This window comes from Camelus dromedarius, chromosome 13 (assembly GCF_036321535.1).
Source record: "Camelus dromedarius isolate mCamDro1 chromosome 13, mCamDro1.pat, whole genome shotgun sequence".
Lineage (NCBI taxonomy): Eukaryota > Metazoa > Chordata > Mammalia > Artiodactyla > Camelidae > Camelus > Camelus dromedarius.
In genome coordinates, this window is record NC_087448.1 from 48781113 (window position 1) to 48807520 (window position 26408).

Below are 26408 nucleotides of genomic sequence, written 5' to 3' on the forward strand. Positions count from 1 at the left end.
AAAGCCAGTAAGAATTTCAGGGTCATTTTGTGAGTGAGAAAATATCTGAATTTTCTAAGCTAGCATCGCCTGTATCCTTCTCTTGACATAGTGTAGCAATTATTCTCCCATAAGCCTTCACAGGATACAAACTGGACCACGTACAAGTAATTACTGATGAATGTGAATGTGCTGCTCAGTGATGAAATGTTTTCACAGAAACAGAATGAAGTAGATGGAAAAGGTATTCTCGTCAACTTTGAATAGATATATTCAAAGATAATGCGCATGCCACAAAAGATTTGCAAAGAGGAGTTTCAGTAATATGTTCATAAAGGGTCATTTATAGTAGACTTTTTAAAAAGCTCTTCTTATTGAAACATGTAAAGGGAATTATACAGAAAGAAATGATAAATACACATTACAGCTATTTAAGGAAGGATGCATAAATGCATTCTATTCATTTTAAGACTTTGATGTTTAAAAACTCCTGTAGTTGGAAATGTACAGTTCACATAATAAAGATCCTGCTATATCTAAATGAAAGTTAAACATGGAATTTTTCAGTGTCACTAACAGCCTTTTTAAAAGGTGTGCTTAATTTCAAGTTCCTTGAAAAACCTCTATGTTCTCAGAAAATTAATATAGATATACATATAGTTTTAAAAACATTGCTATTTGGCCATTTTTGGCCTACTATCCTTGCTTCACTATTGCTTCTTATTTTTTTTTTTTCATTGACATATAGTTAGTTTACAACATTTTGTCAGTTTCTGGTGTACAGCATAATGTTTCAGTCATACATATATGTACATATATTCCTTTTCATATTCTTTTTCATTATAGCTTCCTACAAGATATTAATATAGTTCCCTGTGCTATACAGTAGAAACTTGTTGTTTATATATTTTATAGTTATTAGTTTGATATCACATATGTGGGATCTAAAAAAGAAAAGACAAATGAACTTATTTACAAAACAGAAACAGACTCACAGACATAGAAAATGAACCTATGGTTACAAGGCAGAGAAAGGGGAGGGAAGGGATAAATTAGGAGTTCAAGATTTGCAGATACTAAATACTATTGCTTCTTAATCCTTTGTGCATTCTCTTCTCACAGCCAGCTGGACCTGTAATTTCACAGTTCTCATGTGCTGTGGCTCCGAGGGGCACTGCCACACTCAGCGTGAGGAAAGGGTCCTGCATTTTGGACCCTTTCTGCTGGAATGACAGTGCATGTTCAAGAATTAAAATGAGTTTCCTGCATTGACCTAAACCCTGTGCACTCTTCAAAGAAATACAAATAAAAATCACAGTCCAGAAGACTGAACATTTTCTACATTATGGTTTATGTCACAAAATACTTCAATCATTTATTATTTGATATAACACTTTAATAATGCAAGGTATCAACTTCAGGAATATGTTTGGGGCTCAGCCTCTCTCTTTCTTGGAGCTTTTCTTGTTATTTCAGTGAAAGAATAGTATTACGAGTTGAAAAGGGGTGGAACATGTAGAACTATTGCCAGTATGGGAAAAGTCCTATGGGATAGCCCAGTAGGTAAGAGCTTGGCCTCTCCAATCAGATAAAACCCCTATAGTTCTTGATTCTACCCCTTTCAAGATGAATGACCTTGGGCAATTTAATCTATTTTCAATGAGATGTCAATAAATACTTAATCCAAATACACACCTACTACCCTTAGCTTCCATAGCCCTGCTCGGAGCTGTGGGGATGCTAAACTCACTGTTAAGAGTAGTTACTCTCCAGTTTTGCCAGTAGCAGTATCGTAGCCAGTGAGGTTTATCTGAGGCATGATTTTTGCTAATTGAAAAAAAAAGTGGTTAATCTCTTGCTATGGTTGTGTTCACAACAACTATCTCTTATTCTGTTGTTAGCTACAGTTTGTGCAATTTGATTCTAATGATGATGCACCAAAGCTTGGGAATTAGTTTCTTTTTAATAACGAATTGGAGTGGTCTCAAGGTATAGGCATAAGAGAGTGACTTTCAATATGCTACTGAAGTGAGAATGAAAAGGGCTGAGATACAACTCCCACACTGGGAGCTGCCCACAGTCCTGCCCCTCCAAGGGAGAGGTCTCACAATGGATGTAAGTGTCATTCGTCCATATGCATTGGATTCAGAAGATTGAAAACACTCTTCCAAAGGGTTGCTCTTAAACTTCCAAGTTATCAAAATTATGGAAAATTTGAGAAGAATGTTTTGGCAGAGGAAGTGAAACAGAGAAAACCCAAAGATATGCTTAAGAACAATCATTTGGAAGTCCAGAAAGTTAATGCACTTCATTAGTTGCCTTTAATGCTTTTCAGGTGAATCTGTATTTGGACGTATTCTGGGGCACAAGAGGAAGTTTAAGGAAATTGAATGTGTCAGGTTACATGGTACCCTAGCCAAGCAACACAGGTTCATTCAATAAATATTTATTAAGCATCTCCTGTCGGCCAGATACTGCTCTGTCCCGGATGACAGTCATAGAGCATTTTAAAAAATCCCTCTGTTCTTGGAACATATATTCACATATATGCACGTGCTCTCTTGCAATGAGAGAGATGGCATCTCAAATAAATGGGGGAAAGATAGATTTATTCAACAAACCCCACTAGAAAAACTGACTAGCAATGTGAAATAAAGTACACTTTAATTGAAACCTCATATCTTACATACACACACACGCAAACACATACACATGAGTCTAGAGGGATCAAAGATGCATCAAAGGTGCATCAAAGATGCAGAAGTCAGAAAGTTAAATACTACATAAAAATAAATAAAACATTTTGCATTGGAAAATCCACATTAGTCAAAGTCAAAAGACAAAGCAAACCTCTTGTCTTCTTAATATGGAAAACTAACTTTGAAATCAGTAGGAATAAGACCAACAACTCAGAGAAAAATGTACCGTTGGACAGATTCTCTGTAGTTTACTGATATACAGAAATATTATCTGAAGGGCTGGAGTAGAAACTATCAGTACAAAGATGAAAACAAATATGGAAAAATGTTTTCTCTTTATACTTGAATCCTACTTGACTTAAGCTGCCTTTTGCACTTTGATAAAAGAAAGTACTTTAAAAAAAGAAATATCAATTATATCATTTTGAGGATTTGGGATTCTGGAGAAACAATTCATGTTTAATGACCATCATAAATTATTACTTTGATTTGGTTCTTAGTTAAAATTATAAACAACGTGTCCACTGAACTTAAAGTAAAATCTAAGTTGGCTCTACTTTTAAGTTTTATTTTTTGTTTTTTGTTTTTTATTTTTTACTATTTTATTCCAGGAAACTATTGGATTAAATAATCAAGCAATAATCATAAGTGAAGAAAATCTTTAATGTTAGGACAGATTAACACCCTTCTCTTCAGTACAAATGATAACTATATTTCTATATATTAAAATATAAAGGAAATAGTAAGATTATAGGAAGCCATCTTTAAGTGGTCTCCAGGCTTTTAGTCAAATACAACAGAAAGATTTTACTTGGCTGCATCACATTTAAAATAATTGTCATGGCTAGGGCACCTCCTTTTTCACAAACACAACAAAGTAACATTACTGGTTAGTATTTCTCAGCTCCTATTTAGAATACATATTTTATTAATCTAATTAAAAATTAAGTGGTAATTCTAGTTATTCTCATCATTAATTTTCTAACGTTTTGAATGAATGTAGAGTTTTAAAAAATCTGAAGACTACAAAGGCATTTGACCAAAAAGTTTATAATTGAGACATATATAATGTGCTAAGCAAGTCCTCAAACACTAAGGGTATAGGTAGTTCTTAGGAGAAACTTCAATTCAAATTTTATAAACCTTTAAGCAAAATTCAAGAGAAAGAATGTGTACTGCAATATTTCAAAAGTGAAAACCCCAGGACTTGTCAAAATCTTAAATTATAGATCCATGTCCTACATTTTATTAAATTCCCCATAATACTTTACTTAAGCAACTTTGGAAATAATTGAAGTCCACAAGGCTCATGGAATATTTGGGATTCTTGCTATTGCATGAGGCAAAAAGCACAATACAAACTATCAAAAGAAGAACACGAAAAGGAATGTTTGGGGCATAATGGCTTCAGAAGGGATTAGATCCAGGAGCTAAGAAAGTCATCAATACTCAATTTAGTCCCTTGCATATTACATTTGGTCTGATATTTACTATATCATAGTCCCCAGCAGCTCCCGGTTTTATTCTACCAGTTCTCAGCTTACAGATCAAGAGTAAGAAAAAGAAAATTCCTGGGAGTGAGCATGGCTGGATCAACCCAAGCAACGGTCCATCTGAGCTTAACTCATGATATGTTATTCGGTCTAAATTATAATCTGAACCCCCGAAGTCAAACTGAACCTTGTCTCCTGGGACGGGGAAGGAGCCTTTTCTCATTAGTAATTGGAGCTGTTATTTTCAGGAGAAAAACTATTGGATGTCGGGTAGGCAGAAGTCTTCCCTTCATATCTGCATAATCCTTATTGCCATTTGGCCCATTTGGCTTTATACTTCCTCTTCTTTTTTCATCCACGTTTCTCCTGAAACTCAGCTATTCTTTCTTTGACTCATAATTAATGGCACCACCCTTCTTTTCTAGATTATTGAGAAAGCTACTTAATTGCTCTTCTGGACTCTAATCTTGCTTTCTTTTACATCCAGCCTCCCCTCTTACCCAAAGGGACCCATTTAAAGCATAGACCTAACCATGTTACTACTGATAATCCAAACTCAATAAATACCCATTCCCATGTCTCAAATATTTGACACATTTATTCTACCCACTATTTCAATACCCAGTCTCAGAAGATAATCTTCCCTCATGACATAAGGACAAAATAGACAGAAAAAGATCTTGGGGAAATGATCCTTTTCTCCAAAAATAATTAAATAAAACTCTGATATGGGGCTGAATCATTTTTGTCCTCCTGATAATATGCTTCGAGTACAACTAAATTGAATATTTGCACAAAGATTAATTCACAGATATGTTAGAATAGTAAGATATTTTATAGGACACATAATAAACCAAATTCTCTGGAGTATAGCTTTGAATATTGAATTTTTGCACTGTGGTGTGGAAGCACCTCAAAGTTTGAACTTTTCTGTAGTTCTTATAAATAAGATTAAACTATTATAAACCTCTATATCCACCACCAGGTTTTCTATTCACACAAAGCAATCTGTGCTACCGTTATTTAATAACGTTGGCTTCTAGGCTCAAGAACAGTTTTGCTCATAATAAAATCATAGTAGTATTGTATTCTGTTGGGCAGTTTTGAATTGTCAAAGTGCTTAAAGCATTATAATCATATTTTTCTCTCTTTTTATGGCCTAGAAACACAACATCTATACTCATCTTGTAATAAGCTTATTTTTAAAGTTGGGCTTCATTAATGCCTAGTGATGTTAGGCTCTATTCATTTTGTCATTAAGATGGTTCAGTGTGTGCCTAGTCTATCAGCACACGCTAAAGAGATCAAAGAATATGCAAAACCGTGGTCAGCAAGATTGTGCAAAGCCACATCATCACATCGTAGCTTAGCATAATTTCATTTTATTTAAAAACACTTTATGAAATAGTCATAAAACCTAGTAAGCCTGAGTTAGGAGCAATCAATTATATAAGGAAAAAAAGATATACTTGGGGAAACTGTGAAGCAGATTCTTCAGTGCCTTCACATCTTATTGATATAATGACATTAATCCATAATCATCATTTTTACCGCCATCTTGACTTTGTTTGCATAAAGTTTACAGGAGTAATTAAGAGTATGAGTTCTGATGTATATGGTTACAAAAAGTGGCTCCACCATGAAGTTCCCATTTTTCTTGAAAATTACTTAACCTCTCCATGCCACCATTTCTTCATTGATAGAATGGGAATAATACTACCTACTTCATAGGGTTGCTGGCAAGTTTATGCGGCATCATGCCAGGAAGGTGCTTACAGAATTGCAGACACAATATACCCCTTCTACTTTCTAAATACCATTATATGTATGCAGCTCACCTGCTGTGGGAAGGAACTTCTCAGACTCCAGTTACAGCATCAGCCAGACCTAGCAAATAAAGACGAGATCTAGGCTCCATGTAAGCTGGTCCACTGCATTAGTCTAAGTAATATTAAATACAGCAATATGCATTGAAGAAAATAATATAGAATATCAATGTGTGTTATCTGTATGGGGAAAACACAGTTTTTTTTGAAGTGTGAGCTCATAGAACACACTGGATACACATATTCCAATATGTGTATTTCCACTGTGTTCTGTATCTCATCTCCAGGTTTCAGAACAGAGGTGGAGGAATTGACTTTAGGTAAGAGGTTACGCAAGTCCTCTCTTCTAGCAAGAGGCAGAGAGCACGGGTGTGGGCAGCTGAGGTCTACCGATAAGAAACTGGAGTTTTATCTGCTTGCTCAGTTCAGTGGTGAACTTCTCCAGAGAGGGTAATGTGTTGGCTCTTTCTTTAACATTATCCTCCTTTCCAAAGAATGACACTTAACTCTGCACATTTTGAACATTCAACAAATAATCCATAGTTTTCTGAAATTTTTGTTACTCTGGGCCATAAAATTAAAAAAAAAACTATAAATTAATGAACCATTTCTATAGTTTATAAATGTCTTCCACTCTGATGAAGTTTCTCTGAAGAACAGGATAGAATGTATTCCTCTTATTCATTATCTACATACGGAGCACTCAGTTGAACTTTGGGATGGAAGCCCTACAAAATTCACCTTTAAGTAGAAGTCATTAACACATTTTGTTTCTGCTTTTGGAGTATGAAGGTCTATATAGAATCAAGTCAAAAATTAAAATAACACTTGAGTGTTATTGGAATCCATCATCTATTCTTTTGAATCAATTCTTGATTTCCATTTTGCTTTCATTTTTAAGTACAGTGTTCTAAAATGTCCACATAATCTTTGGAGTACTTTGTTTAGTTCGGGAAGGTACAAAAGCTTTTAAAATAAGATACAAATAGCCTGGCAGATTTCACAAGAATATTTACTGTTCAAAGATCTATTTTCAGAAAGCATCAGCTTTGTCATTTCCTTCAGATTAGAATAAAATAGAATCATGTAAGGTAGAATTGTCATCCCTTAAAAATTAATTTCTCTTTGTTTCTTATTTGACTCTCATTCTCCTTCCTACATCCTATTTATTTCAGTTTCACCAGGAGCCTCTGCGCCCTTCATGAAGCTGTGATGTACACATCAGATAATCCCTCTACATGAACCTGTTGCATACTTTCAATGTAAATTTGCAGGTACAAAGAAATGAAAATGTTTAAGAAAGACAATTTTTTCTCTCTTGTCCCCATCAGCCAAACTAGCAGGAAGGTAGTAAATTAAGGCAATGCCTTTGGCTCAGATAAAGTTCAAAGAGGCAGCCAGGAAGTCACCTGGATGCTCCAAAGGTGTTCGTTTGTAAGGTTGGAGGTGGGGGAAGTTTTTATGCTGTTTGGTGTGATTCTTCTGAAAGAAAGGATTTCAGTGATATACGGTGCATATGCCAAACCTCTACTGATAGAGGTAACGAAATATGGCACTACAAGTGTGAGATGTTCGGACCAAATATTACCAGGTGACTTTGGGTCTCCTAAGCTCACTGAGTTAAGTTTTTTCTTATCTTTATTTTTTAAATTAAAAAATAAAAAAGATTATTTTTTTAAAATGGAGGTACTGGAGATTGAACCCAGGACCTTGTGCATGCTAAGCGCACACTCTACCACTGCGCCATACCCTCCCCCTTGTCTTTAAATTAGAGATGAGAACGCCTACCTGCGGCTGACCATATTTTCTAAAAAGGACCACAGCAATGTATCTGGTCCCACATGCTCTTTAGGATGTTGTTGTTTCCGACAGAGAGGCAATCTCTTTACCCTCCTCTTGAACCTGGACAGAACTTTCTGACTGCCTTTCCAGACAGAGCGTGCTGCAGGTAATACCGCGTGACTCTGAGGTCAGGTCCTGAAAGGAGAGACAGCTGTCACCTGGCTCTCCCCTTTGGGACGTGAACCTGTGGCTCCCTGGGCCATCGTGTACAAAGTCCAGCTCTCTTGAGTCCCACCATGAAAGGGAAACCATGTGGAGAGACCACCTGGAGGAGAAGGAGCTGTTTGAATCTTCCGAGACAAGACTCCAGGTATGAGAATGAAGAGGTCTTCAGGCTGCAACCCCGTGAAAAGAGGCCAGAACCTCCCAGCCAAGCTGCTCTTGAATTCCTAACCCATAGAGTCCATAAGAGGTAGTAAAGGAGTCTTATTATTTTAAGCCACTAAATTTCATGTGATTTTTGGTGCAGAAATAGAGAATACACTGCAGTTTAGTCAAATTGTGAAGATTAGAAGACTTATTTTAAAACGGTCAGAGTAGATTCTCAAAACCAGATGTTTATTAATATATTTACATGTGCTACATGCATTTATAGGCCATCCTGCCATTCTCTGCCCCAATAATTTCTAATGGCAGTAATAATAAAAGAAGAAAAAGAAGGGAGGTGGTTATATAGCTCAGTGGTAAAGCACATGCTCAGCATACATGAGGTCCTGGTTTCAATCCCAGGATTTGTGCAGAGGAAGTTGCCATATTGATTACATTCTGCAGTGAAGTACTGTGTTAGCATGAACAGCTTTCTCATGAGCATTAAAATCTATGTTTTAATCGAGTTATTATAGGTTATTTTAAACTGTTAGGATTATAGAGCTTTACATTCTGTTACTTTATAATATACTTGGAGCCACAATTCTAAATAGCAGGCAGAGCTAAAATCTTGGCACTGAAATTCGAGGTGCCTGAAACCAAGTGTTAGTTCAGCCACAAACTAGTTGGGTGACCTTAATCAAGTTACTTAAGATCTCTGAGCCTTGATTCTCTCCTCTGTCAAATGTAGACAATGATAGTACCTATCCGAGGGCTTGTGGTGAAGGTTAAGTGAGATGATTTGTGTTCCTGGCCCAAAGAAATGTTACCTTTTCATCCTCTAATTTTTATGTTATTATATATGTCCACAATAATATAACATCAGGATGTAAAGCCAGTATTTGCTAATGACCAATACAGACAACTTCCACTTCTTTGAGTATTTTATATTTTAAGTCTTCTCATCTGTTTTATCATATTCATCTTCCCACTAACCCTCAGTGCTGGATATTCTTACTATTTTCAGTTTAGAGATGAAAAAAATTGTGGCTCAAGGAATTGAAGTGACTTCTCCACGGTGACTCCTATAGTTAGCAGCAGAATCAGAACAGGAACCTTGCTGCCACTATTGCTATAATAACAAAGCTCAAAACATAAAAAAAAAAAAAAAAAAACAAAGAAACAGAAACATGTCCCAAACATTTTAGCTGAAAGCATCACATGCTTATTTGCATCTGATATTCTTGTACCTTGCATCTTATTCTTGCATCTTATTTGCATCATGACATCTTGATATTCTTCACAGGGATGCATCCATAAAATCTCACTTGTATTATTTGTTTTCCTGCCCTTCCTTGTGATGGCTGTGATCCCATACATGCATCCGTGTTACACAATGCTGGATCCCCCGTCCTTCCTCCACAATCAGCTCAGCACACGGGAGTTCTCCATCCTCGCTTTGGGCAGGATGACTGCACTCCAAGAATCGGCTGAAGCTGGGTGCGTAAGACAACAGGAGGCACACAGCGTGTCAAAAGGAGAGCCTGATTCACAAAGTGCAGTCTGAAAGCTTGTCTGTATCCCTCTCTCACTCAGATTCTGCACCTCCTTTGCAGAACTCAAGCTAGAGTAAGTCCTAGATTGAAATATTAGGTGGGCAATGGGTAAAGTGATATCTAAGGGAAAGATTTACCAACCTCACTGGGTTGGAAACACAAAGGAAAATATAACTTCACACCTCCATTCTGATCAGGGCACGAGCTTACTTTGATCAGCTAGACATTTTGTTTTTCTTGAGAGTGTGTTATGGTGGGGTCAACTCATTTGCTGTCCTCTGTCTCCTTCACCCTGAATAGTTCATCTTAAATGCTGGACTGATTTTTTCCGAAAGATCCATAATAGAGAGCAGAGTTTAAAAGGTGAAGAGACAAGGGTCCTTGAGGAATTTTGAGTAGGACAGTCAAGTAACAAGGGCACTGGAAGCTAAAATTAAGTAGCCTTTGAGGAACTGTAAATAGTTGTGGATGGCAGCCCAAGAGGGCTGTCAGTCTTGGAATCATGGCTACAAAGCACTGAACGTTTTTCCACAAACAGATGGTTCTCTACATCACAGAGTTATGTGGTACATGTGTCTCATGCTTTCTTATAAATTTATCCTATAATATCCTTGGATTTCACTACATCCAGAATGATACAGATCATGCTTCTAAACAGAGAGGGAGGTCCCCATCATATGGCAGCAATGCCTTATGTGACAAATAGTGTATTTCTTATCTCTGATTTATTCCTTGGTTTATCCATCAATTCTTTACCATTTATGGAGCCAAGCCAAGCCAAGCCAAAAAAAAAAAAAAAAAAAAAAACCAAATTGTAAATAGCTTCATAATCTGATTGTGCTGAGCTAGTGATACCATATGCTTCATTGCCAATATCGTCTCTCACAGATAAGCATTCCAAGAACCTCCCACAGGGTGCTCTACAGAAAGAAGGAATTGTTGGCTATGATAGCAAAATCTTCAAAATAGCAAACAAGGACAATCATCATTGAAAACCTTTTAATAATACTCTAGTCCTGTTTTACACACATACACAAAAAAGGGGCTTATTAGTCAGGGTCAAAGAATTTTTCATTATAAAATTAGGTTTTCCCATCGATAAGTGGCATCAGCTTCCACCAAGTGGTCCTAGCCAGAAAGTTAAGTCAATCTTGACTCCTCTCATATCATCCATCAAATTCTTCAAGTCCTTTCAGTTCTAAATTCTGAATCTCTGTCAGACCATCTGTACTGCTGTCACGAGTGCCCAAAGCACTGGGACTACTGGCCTGGATGACCTGAATCTGGTCCCTTTGTTGATGGACACCTCACCACTGTCTACTCTCTGCACAGCGCTGGCATTAAAACCCATGCTCTTTATCCTGGCTTTCTTACTTTTTGAGGTCTGGTCCTGGCCTCACTATCTATCTAGTACTTTCTGGCCTTTTGAACCTTCTTTGAATATTTGAAACCCATTCTTGCCAAGGAATTCTCACCACTCCTACATCTTTGCATGGCTGTCTTCTCTCTCCACATCGGTCTCCTCTCAAAGGTGTTTTCCTAGTTTCCTAATCAGTATCCTGGCATTCTTGTCTAAGTCTTTCCTCTCAAGTTATTATCTCCCACTCTGTTTTGCTTTGCCATTACATGTATTATTTGACATTATCTTGCTTATTTGATTTGGTTATTGTCTTTCTGTGCCACTTGAAGTATAAGTTCCATGAGCACCAGGAGCCTGCTGTGTTGTTTCCTCGCTCTGACCAGTGCTTGGGACTATTCATAGCACGCAGTAGTAACCAATGAGTAGTTTTCTAATGGGTGAATGAATGAAAAGGACCTATGAGAAAAGATGTAATAAGAAATCAAGGAGAAAAGGGAGGGGACAGTATATAGCTCAAGTGGTAGAGCGCATGCTTAGCATACACAAGGTCCTGGGTTCAATCCCCAGTACCTCCTCTAAAAACAAGTAATTAAATCAAATTACCTCCCCCTTCAAAAAGGAGAAAAAACAGAAAAATACATCTTAAACATTTTTATCATAAATCCAAGGTTTAAAATAAAATCATTTTATAATATATCACCAATATTTTATAAAACAGGTTAATACATCATTTGTTATTTTCATATAGTTTTATATAGACATGTAGATGAAAGTTTACTCATGCTTTTCTGAATTCTCATTTACATTTATTCATGGAATGCTTATTAAGGAAGTAAAATATAATTGCAAGCATTATCGAAAGACAGGGTTAGCTGAGCCTGCTTTCTTGATGAGACTTGTGAAATGCAAACATATTTGAGAATATAAACATATTTTTAATAATTAATGATCATTAATATCCTCTAATCAAGGCAAACTGTGTTACTTAAACAAATAATTATCTTTCAGAATTGAAAAGTGAGTAAGAAGATAATTCATATCTTTGCTTATGTTTTTCTCTATTGTGTTTTCAAACAGGTAGCAGATGCTCCATGTGGAAGAGTGAACAACTTACAAAGATTTGAACCTTTCTGTGAGTGAGCTAGATGACCTGTACAATGTCAGGAGAACGCTGAGGGCCCCGCCACCATAAGAGGGCTGTTACCCCAGAGTTCAAAGGAACCCAGATCATATCTAAGTTTGTTTTCTTTCTTAGCTTTCTCTGTTCACAGAAGCTATTTCTTTTCTTTTAAATTTATTTTTTATTGAAGTGTGATTGATTTACAATGTTAGTTTCAGTAAAGCAAAGCAATTCAGTTGTACATATATATATATTTTCAGATTCTTTTCCATTATAGCTTATTATAAGAAATTGAATATAGTTCCCTGTGCTATACAGTAGGTCCTCGCTGTTCATCTATTTTGTATATAGCAGGGCATAAATGTTAATCCCTAACTCCTAATTTATCCCTTCCACCAACTTCCTCTTTGGGAACCAGTTTCTTTTCTATGTCCATGAGTCTGTTACAGAAGCTGTCTCTTAATCTGAAATTTCATAAGCACTATTTCAACAGAGACAACTTCACATCTGTCTCTCTTTTTTTTTCACACTCTTGGATCTCTTACTTAGTTTTCAGTAGCCCTTAATGCATATTCCAGATTAGAGCAGAGCCACTGAACCAAGAACTGATGGATCTGAGGCAGTCCATCATAGTGAGAGGACTGTGAATCACAGGGACAAATGGACTCTGATTCCTAAGCCTGCCACTTACTAGCTTTTCAGCAAGGCTATTTCACTTCTGCAAGCCTCAGCTTCTCACCTGTGACATAGTAGGTGATCTCATGAGGCTTTGGTAAAAACTGAATGAGATGGTATAGGCAGACATGCTTCACCCAATGGCTGGCCCACAGTGTCCCGTCTATGCCTCTTCTAAGTCTCAGTTCTGACACTTCCTAGCAATGGGAACTCATCAATTTGTCAGGTCTGGGTTTTCATTTACCACTTTCAAATGATAGCATAATACCCTATGTGTTCGTAAAAAGATGCATTAGGTCAAAAAGTCTAAGATTCTTGCATGTGAGAATAATCAGCTTGACCATTCACGTGGGAATGGGATAGTCAATATCTTGGTAACTTTCCCACATTAATTCTTCTGTTTTATTTCATCTCTGCTGCACCATGTATATGTGCTAAAATTAAATCTGATTTCCTTGAGAAAGACACCACTGTCTTTCATATGTATCCAGTGCCAAGTCTGTTTAAAGCTCAGCACCTGTGATGTGTTATAATGTAGGAGGTGATGGTGGTCCTCTGGATAATGTCCTTAAAGGTACACATTCCAAGAGTTTTAAATTCTCTAAATGAAATATCCTTTAAGTAGTTTTGACTCTAATATAGATCATCTGTATTTTAAAAGGCAATTTGGGAAATAGGATACTTCAAAATAAAGACTCTAACCTTCAAGGGTTCAGCCGATATAACATCAACCGGATCAGGACCTATGAGCCAGATGGATGGCAAAAGATGTTCCCTCCCTACCTGGAAATCCTCTCAGCTTCAGTTTCCTTTTTGCAATATACTAGAGCCCAACTTTGCCTGGCTCTTTTCGTATTTTGTCATGTTAAGAATAAAACATAGATAAAGAAATATGCAGTTGAAAATGCATTTGTATTTTAATCAAGAACTGTGTGTTCAGGAATTATCGCTCATGCAAACGGAGATAGTCATCAATCATAAGTGTTCCTTTGTATCTGCGGCAACTTATTACAGAGAAAAGAAGTATTTCTGGATTCTGAGAAATTTGCTGTCAGAAATACTACACAGAACTCTTTTCTTTCTTTCTTTCTTTTTTTTTTTTAATTTCCTGCTAGCTGCCGAAAGGAGAAATAAAGTAAGAGGGATGCTTTTTTCCTTGGCTGTGACCTGAAAATAGACAGGAACAGCTAATCTGGAACATTACTATTTAATCAAAACTCTGGAAATGACATTAGTCATTATTTTACATAGTATTGATTACCATAGTAAGATGGGCATAATACTTCATAGTTTATAAATGTATATAGGCATATAAGTGTAGGTTTGTCTATATAATTTGATTCATACAAAAACTCTACAATATTTTAATTGTGATTCAGAAGATAGTAAGGGACAGGAACACTGGGCTTCTGTCTATATACCTACGCTATTTCCATATTATGCTTTTCATTTAATTCACACTAAAAAAGTCAGAGATTTATGTTGAAGTAATAAGAATTTGAGAAATCTGAATAATACTTATGTGTACGTATGTACACACACACACATAGTACAAAAGAATTGTTTTCGCATCCAATAGTTAAGATTTTAGTTTACCCTTTCACAATTAAAATATATATATTTTATATATATATATTCAATATAGACCTACTTTCAACCTCTATTTTCCATATGTAAATTGTCAACTTTGAGAAATGTGCAACAATTTTAATCCCCAGTCAGGGTAAACCAGATAGGAGACTGAAGTTTATCTGCCAGGGTGCTTTGTCAGTGTTCTTAAGTCTTTTCCACATTTTTCTTTCTTTCTTCTTTTTCTTTCTTTCTTCCTTTTCTTCCTTCCTTTCTTCCTTCCTTCCTTCCTTCCTTTCTTTCTTTCTTTCTTTCTTTCTTTCTTTCTTTCTTTCTTTCTTTCTTTCTTTCTTTCTTTCCTTTCTTTCTTTCTTTCCTTTCTTTCTTTCTTTCTTCCCTTCTTTCTTTCTAATAGTATGTAAACAGCTTCATGATGAGGACCAGGTTTTCTTTTTTTGTGATACCTTATAATTTGAGTATTGAGAAATGAAGACAGTGAGAGCTTAGTGAAATGTCACTATCTGAGTCTAACTGTGTAGGTTTTTAATATCCCGTGGACACCTTGGTTGATTGTCTCCATATACTCATACTTTAAACTATGAAATCAAGAGCTAATTTAGTCATGGTCTGGTATTAAATAGGAATAACGTCTACATTTACACCATCCAGAACATGCCCAGCTTCAGTCACATGTGCTGAGCAGACCTGAATCTCCCAGTATTTGTATGGGAGATTTCCTGCAAAAACCAAGTCCTACAGGTCTTTAAGATAGACAATGTTGTCTAATGGTTGAGTATGATATTTAAAGTTAGGGAAATGTAGGTTCATATTCAAAGTTTCTTAAGTAAATTTCAGCAGTTTACTTTTACCATTCAATCCTCAGTCTCTTCTTCTGTAGAATGAGAACAATAATATCACCTACCTTATTGGATATGTTTGATAAGGATTATACATTAACGTATGTACAACACTGACAGTATCTGTACATGGTTACGTTACTAAACACAAGTTTGTGTGCCCGATTCACTGTGAGGCCAAACAAGCCAAAACATCAGAGTTTGGAGCAGAGAAAGGTTTACTGCAGGGCTGAGCAAGGGGAATGGTTGCTCATGCTCAAAAACCCCAAATGTCCCAATGGTTTTCAGGGAGGAAGTTTTATAGGCAAAATTTGAGGTGAGGGCACAGGGTGTGCGACTTTCTTCTGATTGGTTGGTGGTGAGGTAACAGGTCTGTGTTCCGAGAAACTTGTACTCAGCCTAAAGTTACCGTCTTCCACCTGGGTCTTAGTCTTAGTTCTGGCAGAAGAATTCAAAGATACTGTCATGCACATCCATGAGGAAGAACCAGGGCCTTGCCCTATCCTATTGCTGCACTGTTGTTTCTTTTTTTAAAAAAAAATATTTTTATTGAAGGGTACAGTCTGTTTACAATGTTGTGTCAATTTCTGGTGTACAGCACAATGCTTCAGTCATATAGGAACATACATATATTTGTTTTCATATTCTTTTTCACTATAAGTTGCTACAAGAGACTGAATATAGTTCCCTCTGCTGTACAGTAGAAACTTGTTTTTCTATTTTATATATAGTAGTTAGTATCTGCAAATCTTGAACTCCCAATTTGCACTGTTGTTTCTTGACTGTTCCTCCTTTGTTTCTCCATTTCCTCCCTTCCCTGATTAGCAACTGCTTGAATCTGCATTTTGGTACTCAGGGAAGGTCTAGGAAGCTGGAATCTTTTTCCTACAAACAAGAAACAGGGGACACAGAAAGGATTTGTACCTGAGAGGGCCCTACAGAGTCCTGCTTGGTTTCAGTTACTCATCCTGTAATGGTATTTAGTAATCGTAATTTCATCATATTATTAATGTTCCCTTTGATAGTTTACTTTTGGCTGACTATTCATTCATTTAACAATTATTTATTGGTACCAACTATGCCAGAAGCACTGTCCTAGGTGCTAGCTGCAGAAGGACACATCTCTGCCTCATGGACTTCACAGTTACTGCATTTCCACCTTTACTCCTAATTCTGCATTATGTATTCTCTACTATATTTTCTAATGTATTACTGTGTTCATTCCAACATTCAAATAAACTCACAAATAAGTGTAAAATTTTGACTCATAAATGGTTCAAAGAAAAGTGGCTTAATGCTATGGACTTCATTGTTTTTTCACACTGAGGAACAGACCTAATACACAGCTATCATTCCCAGGATCTCGAGGTGAGAGAGAATTGAAAAGATACCCAATTAAACAAGTCTGTGTTTCTATGTCACTTAGTCTCTTGAATGATTCACCCCCGCACATGTTCCATCATTTAGTCTGAAGTTCATTCTCTTGATTTCTTGCCATTTTCTCAACTCACTAGGATGTAAGATACATAATTATGGCCAAAAAATTAAGGCTAGGCTATAAATGAGAAAACAATACAGTAAAATCTTGTTAATCCAATGCTAGTTCATTCAAAATAACATTCAAATCAAATCAACAGTTATTCCCCAGTCAAATAGATATGGTTTTCTCATTAAAATTGTTCATTTAATACAAAGCATGCATTATGAATTATTTAAGGCAGAAATTAGGTCCCAAGAGTACCTTGCATTATTAAAGAAGTAAAATAATTCCAAAGGATGCCAGGAAACAGCTGTAAATCAGCTACAGTGAAACTGTATTTGCAGACCACTCTGATAACCTGAGGATTCAGGATCTGGTACAGAAGATAATCATTCTTTACCTCCTTCTTCTTGAAACAAATATGCAGGACCATTTCTGTAAGTTCACAATTTTCCAGGGAAAGAAGTTCCCTGCTTCTTCAGTATTTTCAGTATTTGGTACAGAATTATTTAATTTAAGTAATTAAAAATTATTGAAGATTTTTTTTCCTCTCAACTGTGAAATTTTCAACTACGAAAAACTAAGAAATCATTTTCTCTTAACTATGAGCCAATTTTTCAAGGACACGCTGGTTTTTATGATCTCTCTGAATTTCTAAAAACTGAAAACTTTCCATTGTGAATCGCCATGTTGATATAACTGGAGAACTAGAAGAAAATCACTGTAATGAAAAGGTTCTAAGTATATTTTTTGGAAAAAAAAATTGGAAGATACAAAGCAGCATTTTTAGAGATAAATTTCCTCAGCTTTGCTCTCTTTGAAATGGAGCTACTGTAATTCGATGCTCAGAGGACTGTTAATGCTTATCAGAGGGTCCAGACTTAATATAATTTTAATGTTTAAGAAACTGAGGATCATCAGATTAGAAGTGTTTTGAAAGTACAAATTATTAGGATTGTTTAAAATGTGTTTAACTGTATCATCTAATTATAAAGGGAAATCTTGTTTTAGAATCCCTGGGGGCATGGATGGTATTTCTCTTTTAAAACTATTAAATAAGCTAAGAGCCGACAGCACAGTTAGTGTGGTTTGAGCTTTCAGGCATGATTTTAGTATAAGATTTCCCCTCTGTTCTGGGAGGCATAACTGTTGAGAACAATTATTCCCTGCTGTGGCCCTAGTTGTGTCAATATGACAATTCATTTGGGAGATTTGCAAATCATTAGAAAAGGTTTACAGTATTTTATCCCCCTAATGACCACAATGTGCTATGCCACATGGTGATTTATGACTCCTTGTGAATTTCCTTGGGACAAACCACGTACAGTTTAACATCCTACACTCTTGAAATTAACCAGCATTACCATCTCTAAGAGACCCATCTGCAACACAGAGAGGGGTAGATTTGAAGGTTAAATCACAGAAGAGTGTAAGAGCAGGCTATGTGTTTTATAGTAATCACCCATGGAATAAAAAATACAGTTATAAGGAAAGCCAATTCAATTCAAAAAAGAGGCATGAGAACATTAACTTTGCTGTTACGATGTTAAAACAGGCATTCATTCAACAAATATTTTCACTGACTGTTTTGTGCACACTTTGTCAGAGGCAACAGGAAACATGAAGATGTCTAAGGTATGGCTCCTATCCTCAAAACATGTAGACTAAAAATCTTTATAAATTTCTCCTACTCTCTCTTCTCAGCTCTACCAAACAGGAGTCAAAAATAAACAAAACTAACAAACATAATGAGAAGCCTCTGTCTTCTTCCCAGACTTTCTCTTGGAGCAGAGCTCATGTTGCTGATTGAATAGCTGGTAAACGCCCTTTTGTGCCACACAGCCAACTGTAATCACTATGATGCAGGAAAACAGACGTGGGGGTGTGAGGAGGGCCGTGTTCCAGGTCTCCGCTGAGCCCTTGGGATGTGCCCCAACTGTGGGTCCTTGGTTTCACGCAGGATAGAATTCAAGAGCGAGCCACAGTTGAGTGAAGGTAGATTTATTCAGAGAGATACAACAAAAGGCAAGAGAAAGGCCACGAGGTGTGGGGGTTGGGTGCTCCGATTAAAAGTAGGTACACACTCCATACACAGAGTGTGGGCCCGTCTCTGAAGGGGGAGAGAGAAGGGCAGCTGCAAGGCACCCTGTAGCTGGTTTTTATGGGCTCGGTGGCTCCATATGCTAATAAGTGGAAGGACCAGTCTAAGTAGCCTGGGGAAGGGGCTGGGATTCCCAGGAAGTTGGCCATTTCCCACTCTTTGACCTGTTGTGGCTAGCCTTGGGGCTGCCATGGTGCCTGTGGGCATGTTATTCACCATGTTAATATATTACAATGAGCATATAAGGAAGCTCAAGATCTGCTAGAAGTTAAATCTCTCATCATCTTAAGCCTCAAGGCTACTGGGGGCTGAATCTTTCACCATTTTGATGTTAATTGCTAGCATTCCTTGAATGGCTGTGCCCTGTCCCTTTCCTGTCTCAACTACTCTTTAAATATACTTCAAAAGCCAAAGGAAGTGTAGAGTCAGCTCTGGTCCCCTGGGGAAACCCTGGTGCTGCTCATTGTGTTAGTGTCTTCAGGAAGAGAACCCGGAACTGTTTTACTGTTCCTGCTTAAGAAAGGGGGCATTTCTCCCTCCAAACCCCAGATGTTTAAACTCTCCATTGCTATGCTTACTGAAACCCTGCTCTTCTTCCAAGGCGTGATGCCCTCCCAAGTGTGAACTGTCTCAGTGTCTCCCTTCTCTGTGTCCTCCCCATACTTCCTACCAACTCATCTGTCTCAACTGTGGTTCTTGGCCACAGCGCATCCCGTGATGTGGATACACCTGTCTCCAGAGCAAGACGACACATTGCACGAGGACCCAGATCCCATTTTACATTTGCATGTATTTCCACAGTTTAGAAAAGTACTTGGCATTGATGAGGTATTTAGTGAGTTAAATGGAGGGTCGTGAGCCCTCTTTTCAGCTATTTTAAATATTTTTACATGATGGAGTGATGCATTTGCTTTATGGAGCTCCCGAATCACAAGAGTCCCATGAGCGGCAGCTCTGCAGAGGCCACGTTGGAATACACAAAAGAAACACTCATCAGTACTGTACAGAAACCACCAATAACTGGAAAGGAGCTCATCACTGGATATAACTCAAGTAGAAAATGAATAACAATTTGGCAGCAATGTTTTAGAGGGAAATCCAAAAGTCAGATTGGTTTGTAATGCATGGAAATTTTTTTTCCATTTTCTACTTCCCACACATGTAGCAAGCATGCCATGATGAGGTTTTTGCTTTGTTTTTAAAGAAGTGAAAGAGGAACCTACTTTAAGTGTGACAGGGACAAGCAGAAGGAGATGAGGCACTGTGACAGTATCAGTCTTCTACTGTTGTTTCTTTCTACCTCACACTTTACTTTTCCAGTCTCCTCATCCCAGGTTCAAAGCAACCATGATGTGTGTATTCCTGGCTCACAGTCCTGGCTCCTCACAATCTGAATCCTTAGCTTGGCTCTAGCTCTTCCGGTTGCTGGGCTGGGCTCATGTTTCCTGGTTATGTTTTGACCTTCTGTAACCTCAAAAGGGGAAGGGAAAATACCCTGGTTCTTGTCTTCCCCAAAAGAGAATTCAGACAGGAGATGGAAGCGTTGTGCAGCGAAAGATTTTAAAGGTTTTATTAGCAAAGGGAAAGTACACCTCAGAGGTGGGCTGATCCAAGGGCAGACAGCAATGCTCTTTGTTTTCCCTTCTCTTACACCCTAGCTTAGAGGTGGTCTCTTGATTGATTGATGGCTCCTGCCCCTGGAGTGCTTAGTCATGTTTGTCCCCTTTTGCGCGTGTCCTTACCCGTGATGCACACAGAAAACCCGTGGGAGGGGGCGCTAAACCACAATGCAAATTACATTACAATAAGCACTTTGTCATGTCCAATCAGTCCTTGTCACTACCACGCAGTTAACAGCTATTGGGTTCTAACTGGTTTCTTGCTGGCGCTCATTTAGAGGAATTAAAGTCCCTTTACGCTGAAGGCATGCATACAGCCATCTTCCAGCCCAACTTTCCTCTCCTCCACCTTATCTGCCCCATGTTCCCACTTATCTAACTACCTAACACTTCTCAGTCTTTGTTCTCTGCTTCCTTCCTCCTCTTTCCCACTTTTTCTTATTTGCCAGCACAACCATCTGTCCATCCCCTCTATTTTTCCTTCACATCACCTCAATCCCCAGCCTCAAACCACCTCATCCCTGTAGCCCAAGACACCCCCACCTCCCTGCATGCTGGAGTTAAATGATTTCGGCAGCTGACACTGTGGAGAATGCTTTGGCTCCCTTCAATCAGACTGTAGAAAAGGGAGGGACCAGGGTATCAGTTAGGCAACTGACTCAATTTTAGAAACTATAAAAGCAGTGGTAGCAGAAATATCCTCTCCAAGGCTTTTCACGATCACAGTCATGAGCCTCATGTCTATTTTTCCAGCTGCTGGTCGTGCAACCATGGCAGGCAGAGGCAGAAGAGATTGTTTTGATTTTTTTTTTTTTTAAATCGTAAGAGAAATTCTTCACTACAAGTGTTTGCATGCACCTGTCAAAAGGTTCCACTCAGACACTCAAAGCTTTGCCATCTGAACTCAGAATGCAGAACACCCTATGTCGAGGACAGAAATCAGTACTGTATAACAATCCCCAGATTATGGGTCAGGCAGGTGGGACAGTGAGTTGACAGCAGTGCTGGTGGCCCCTCGTCACCCTGTGTTTGCAGGGTTACACATAAATGTAATTAAGGGGCTGTGCTGGTGTGCCTCTGGTCTCAAGGTTAATTAACCACAGGAAAATGACACCTTCAGGTGTCCTGGATCATAACGGCACTTACAGAGAGAAGCATGATTTTAAACTGACAGCACTGACACCACCAGAAACCAGCAGAGGTGAAAACAAAGACTGACATAGGTTGCTGCACTGCTGACAAGAGGGGAAAAGGACATACTCTTCTCGTTTTTGGTAGAAATAACACTGAAACCAAGAAAATCGCACCCACGGTGGCTCACTGTTGAGTGTGCACACCATCCCTGATTAACGACACATGGAAAGCTTTAGCCTCTGTGCAACCCTGCCTCCTCCATTCCATCCCAAGGACACCTGGAGTGTCCTTCCTGAGCCTTGCCTCGCGGACTCCAACACGCATGCGCGTGCACTTCCCTCACCCTCCATCCCCACTATTGCCCCGCAGGACTCTCCACCTCTTGCCCAGTACGTCCAGCCTGGAGGAGGGTGACAGCCCCCTAGCTCGCACTGAATGCTGAGAACTTGCAGCAGGCCCCTTACTTTCTTGGAGGTTTATTTTCTTCCCATTTAAAGACCCTTTTAAAATTCTGTACCTTTTTAAATTTTGTATCTTTTCTTTTCCAATTTGCAAGCTCTGTCCAGCCTGGTCAGCTCTGGGATCTGACACACCCATGTCACCTGGAAGAAAGAAACTTGTGAGCAGGAGAGACTTTCCGGCCCTCAGCATCGAAGATCCTTGGGTTTCTCACCAGGTGTTTTTACCCACCTACAGAGCTGGACCCCTGCCACCCGGCCAGGTGTGTTTCGGGGACCAGACGGAGCATCTTCTTCTCTACGGTGGATGGCACCCAACCGATCAGTGCGGAACCCCACTCAGGTGTCTTGAGCCCTTAATGCAGTGCTCTCAGCTCAGCTCTATCTCCAACCAAATCCCCTCTGCTCTCAATTTGTAAACAACTCAGCTCTGCCTGCATAATATGTGAGCAGGCGATGCCAGCGCCACATTGTGCCCTTCCCTGCTCCCGGCCAAGTACACCTGCTGCCCAGGGCTCTGGCTGCTGCTGCTGCTTCTGCTGTCATTATGCTCTGTCATCGCCTGCCCTGCTGCTCGCTGGGCTGGCAGTGCATCCTCGGCGTGGGGAGGAATGTTTATTAGTTTTAATTGGTGGACACGGCTGGACAGTGACATTTGGGGAGTATTGTGTGTCATTCACCCTGCACCAGGTGCCGGCTGCGATGGCAGATGTAGGTGGATTCACGTAGAATCCAACCTACAGATTAATGCCTCTCCAGAATAATGCAGCTGCAGCACCTCCCTCTCTACCTATGGAAACCCACACTCTTCTCTTTCTTTTTACCACTTCTTGTGCTTTCCTAACTGGAAAAGTTTTATTTATCCTGGAGTACAATAGCCTCAGTCAAAAAAAAAAAAAAAAAGAAGAAGAAACCCATCCTTTCTTCAAAAAGCATAAATACGTACTCTGTGAATACAAGTACCTTTCTTTTTATGTGACCCGAGCATGGACCTGAATTGATTGTTAATATTCCGAGTGTTGCAAGAAGTCATGTATTTCCAGGACACTAGAACGTCAACTTAGCAAATCTTTTTATACACAAATAAAATGTTTCACTGTCGGATTCTACCCCTACTCAACTCTGTAACTAACCTTTCGCTAGTAAGAAGCCTGTGAACTGCGTGCATTTCAATCCAACAGATTCAGCTTTTTCGTGCTTAGCTATTCCTCCACATTATGTCGCCTCATTGCTCCTCTTCCAAAAGGGGTCAAGCAGTCATATCCATAGCAGAGTCGAGGGGAGGCACCAGTAGACTTTTCAGCAGCAGTGAATCTGGGAGCTGCCAACTGACTCCCTTGGACGCATAACCTGGACAGTCGTACAAACTCACGCACACACGGAGCCAAACCTCAGCGAACAAGTTATTTTCTCAGGATTCCTTCCTCTACGCCAGCCCATCAGCAAAGTTTTGCCTTCACCAGGCCAACAGAAGCCAAGAACTTGGCTTGGCGTCGTTGCTTTGTGCTTTAATAACGGTGGTGTGTCACATACAGCTTCCGCTTGTTTATACATTTATAGCAGCCTCAGCCGCTGCAAGAATGAGCCGAGAGGGTGCTTAGTGGCTGCCGCGCACAGGGCTGGAAAAGGTAAAGCTCTTCTGCCACCTAGCGGTGAAGCCAAGGCTGCACTCATCGGAAATTATGTCTATAGAGCCGGGAAAATCAACTTGTTCAACTTTGGCTCGGTTTAAAAGGAGACAATTAAAATATATACCCCACGTCCTCAAGTGTAGTAATTAGAAGGGACCTAAAAGTAATGTCTCTATGATGCCCGATCTTTAAACAGTAAACGACTATTAAACAAAATGCCCTATGCTGGCAACTAATTACAGTATTCCCAATGGTTGATTTAGAAAACAAAGTGACCCAAGCAAATGAAACCACTATATTGAATTTCTTCTCCAGATTCTCCAAGTTTTTAAACTTTTTTTTTTTCCCCCACTGTTGTTTAGCTATTTACTGTTCCAAAGTGCTGGGAGGGCTTGGAGTGTGGTTATAGGTAGAAAAGAGATTATTAGCTTTGAAAAACATACAGCTTATGTTTTAGCACAGAGTAGGTACAGCCACAGAAGGTGCCATTCATCCTAAAACACTGGAAAAGAGGGAACATTCAAGATCTGTGTAACTCATGCACTGTAATACTGTCATTATTGAATCCTATAATCATATATGGTTTTAAACTTGGTAAATAAATATTGCCAAAGAAACCAATTATTAAATCATTTCCAAATTGCTGCTGAGTGGATCCCTGCCACTATTTTAACCCAAGTCAATGTGATGTGTAATGGGATCATTCCATACACAACCACGAGTTGATTCCTCTTCAAAAGACAACAGGATTGGAGGAAGAATGAGCGTTCTGGAAAGATCTTAGGAAAACTGTCTAAACAGCAGACGGGATGGCTCCTTATGGGTACTCAGTATTCAACAGTAAGAGAGGTTTAGATAATGCGTAGATAAGGTGTAGAAATTGCAGAATCACGTATCTTTCTCCCCTCTAAAAATGTAAAATAAGAAAACAACACCGATGCATAATTTATGGATGCCCCAGGATAGTCTTAAATTATGCAATCCACAAATCCATGAAAAGTTGCTTAATGTATTCCTTAGTTACTTCATGACACTGATTGCACCCCCCACCAATACACACACACACTTTATTTCTGAGACAAGTCAGTTATTTAGAGAAGCATATCTGTATCTACCAAGTGAGTAACATCCATTTCTAAAGCAAATATACCAGTGAGCAGGAAAGCACAAAGGCATTTGCTAACTAAATGCTTCTTTTATCAACTCAGTGGTCTCCCCTGCTTAGAAAGCTTCTCAAACGTGCATAATGGGATTAAAAGCACTCTCAATAAAGTTCATTACCTTAGCGGTCCTTCCTAGCTTCATGTGAAATTAACTGTATCTCCTATATGTACATCTACTTAAGGTAGTAATTTAATGGCAATAATGTCTGTATCTAAGAGGGTTATTTTTCCCTTGGATCTGCTTCATATTCAGAGATCTCTTCATGTTATTTAGAACAAAAACCAGAAATGCTGCTTTCCCTCTGTTTTAGAGAAATGAGGAAGAAAATGACAAAGGAGAAAAATCAGAGATATTTTAAAGCAATAAACCTAGAAAATAGTAATGCCACAAATATGACTGTTCAGTGGAGAAGGAAGATGAATGAACTATAGGTATATTTGATTTGCAGTAAATAATCTCTAAAATTTTTATTTAGTTTTTCATCTTATACTCTCTTCTCATCTCCTCCTCTCTGCCACCACTGCCCCTGCCACAATGCATGTACAATCTTGCCCCATCTATTCATTTTGGAGAATCATGCTCACTTCCCCTATTTTCATACACACTCAAGGTAGGTATTCTTAAGCCACGGTGGAGAGAGGCTGGGTCATAATGTTCATCTCCCCTCCTTTAATGTGCAGAGCTCTGGTATTTTTCTTTTCCCTTTTCTACCCTCCTCACACGTGACTCAGAGGGACTGAGCCTTTACCCAGCACTAAACCCCAATCTGCTGAAACCAATCATCATCATCTCATTATGTTAATCAGTTGGGGGCAAGCATGTGACCCAGGTCTTCCCAGTATCCTGGGAGGCATGCTGAGAAGGGACGTAAGAGGATGGCTCTGGATTCTGACCATGACAACACCCGGAAGCGAGACTTCCTTTGTACCTCAGGACTCGGCTCTTTTTAACTGTATCTCTTGAAACTGCTGTATCCATCTTCTATCTCTGCAGGAAAGCAGCCTGAGGATGACTGTCGAGGATGAATGGAATCTGAGTCTGAGTCTGTGATGACTTGGGACCATGGGTTCCACTAATCCCAGAGCCCCTTTAAAAAGAAGTTAGTGTACTTGGACCAAATGGACCCTAACTTATGCCTTTGCAGCTTGCAGGTAAAAGCTACACACGGATCCAGAATATGTTCCCTTTCAATACCGGCTAATTCTAAAACCTTTACCTCTTCTGCATTGCTATTCAAAGTTACCCGCACTAACCTAATTCATCCATTCTTTCCTCCTTCACGTAGTCAGCTACGGAATCCTATAGATTTCACTCTGTAAATATCTTGTGAATCAACCTTTTCTAATCTGTTCGGCATTCACAGCTTTAGCTCACTCCCTCGTAATTTTTTCTCTTGGAGTCTTATTACAGCCTCATAACTCCTCATTTTCAAATAAATCCTTCACCCTGCCTGTAGTACGATCTTGTAAATTTCAAATACAATAAACAGGCCAGTTTCCAGGCTTAAAAGCATCTCAAAATGTCCCTCTGTGTTCGGGT

At 38.8% G+C, this 26408-nt stretch overlaps 1 non-coding gene across 1 annotated transcript; it reads left to right on the top strand.

Moving 5' to 3' along the window:
- The first annotated feature begins 1750 nt into the window (after positions 1-1750).
- On the top strand, positions 1751-1889 carry LOC116157291 (U4 spliceosomal RNA). Its single transcript, XR_004141322.1, has one exon. It is a non-coding gene; the product is annotated as a U4 spliceosomal RNA (small nuclear RNA).
- Positions 1890-26408: the final 24519 nt, after the last annotated feature.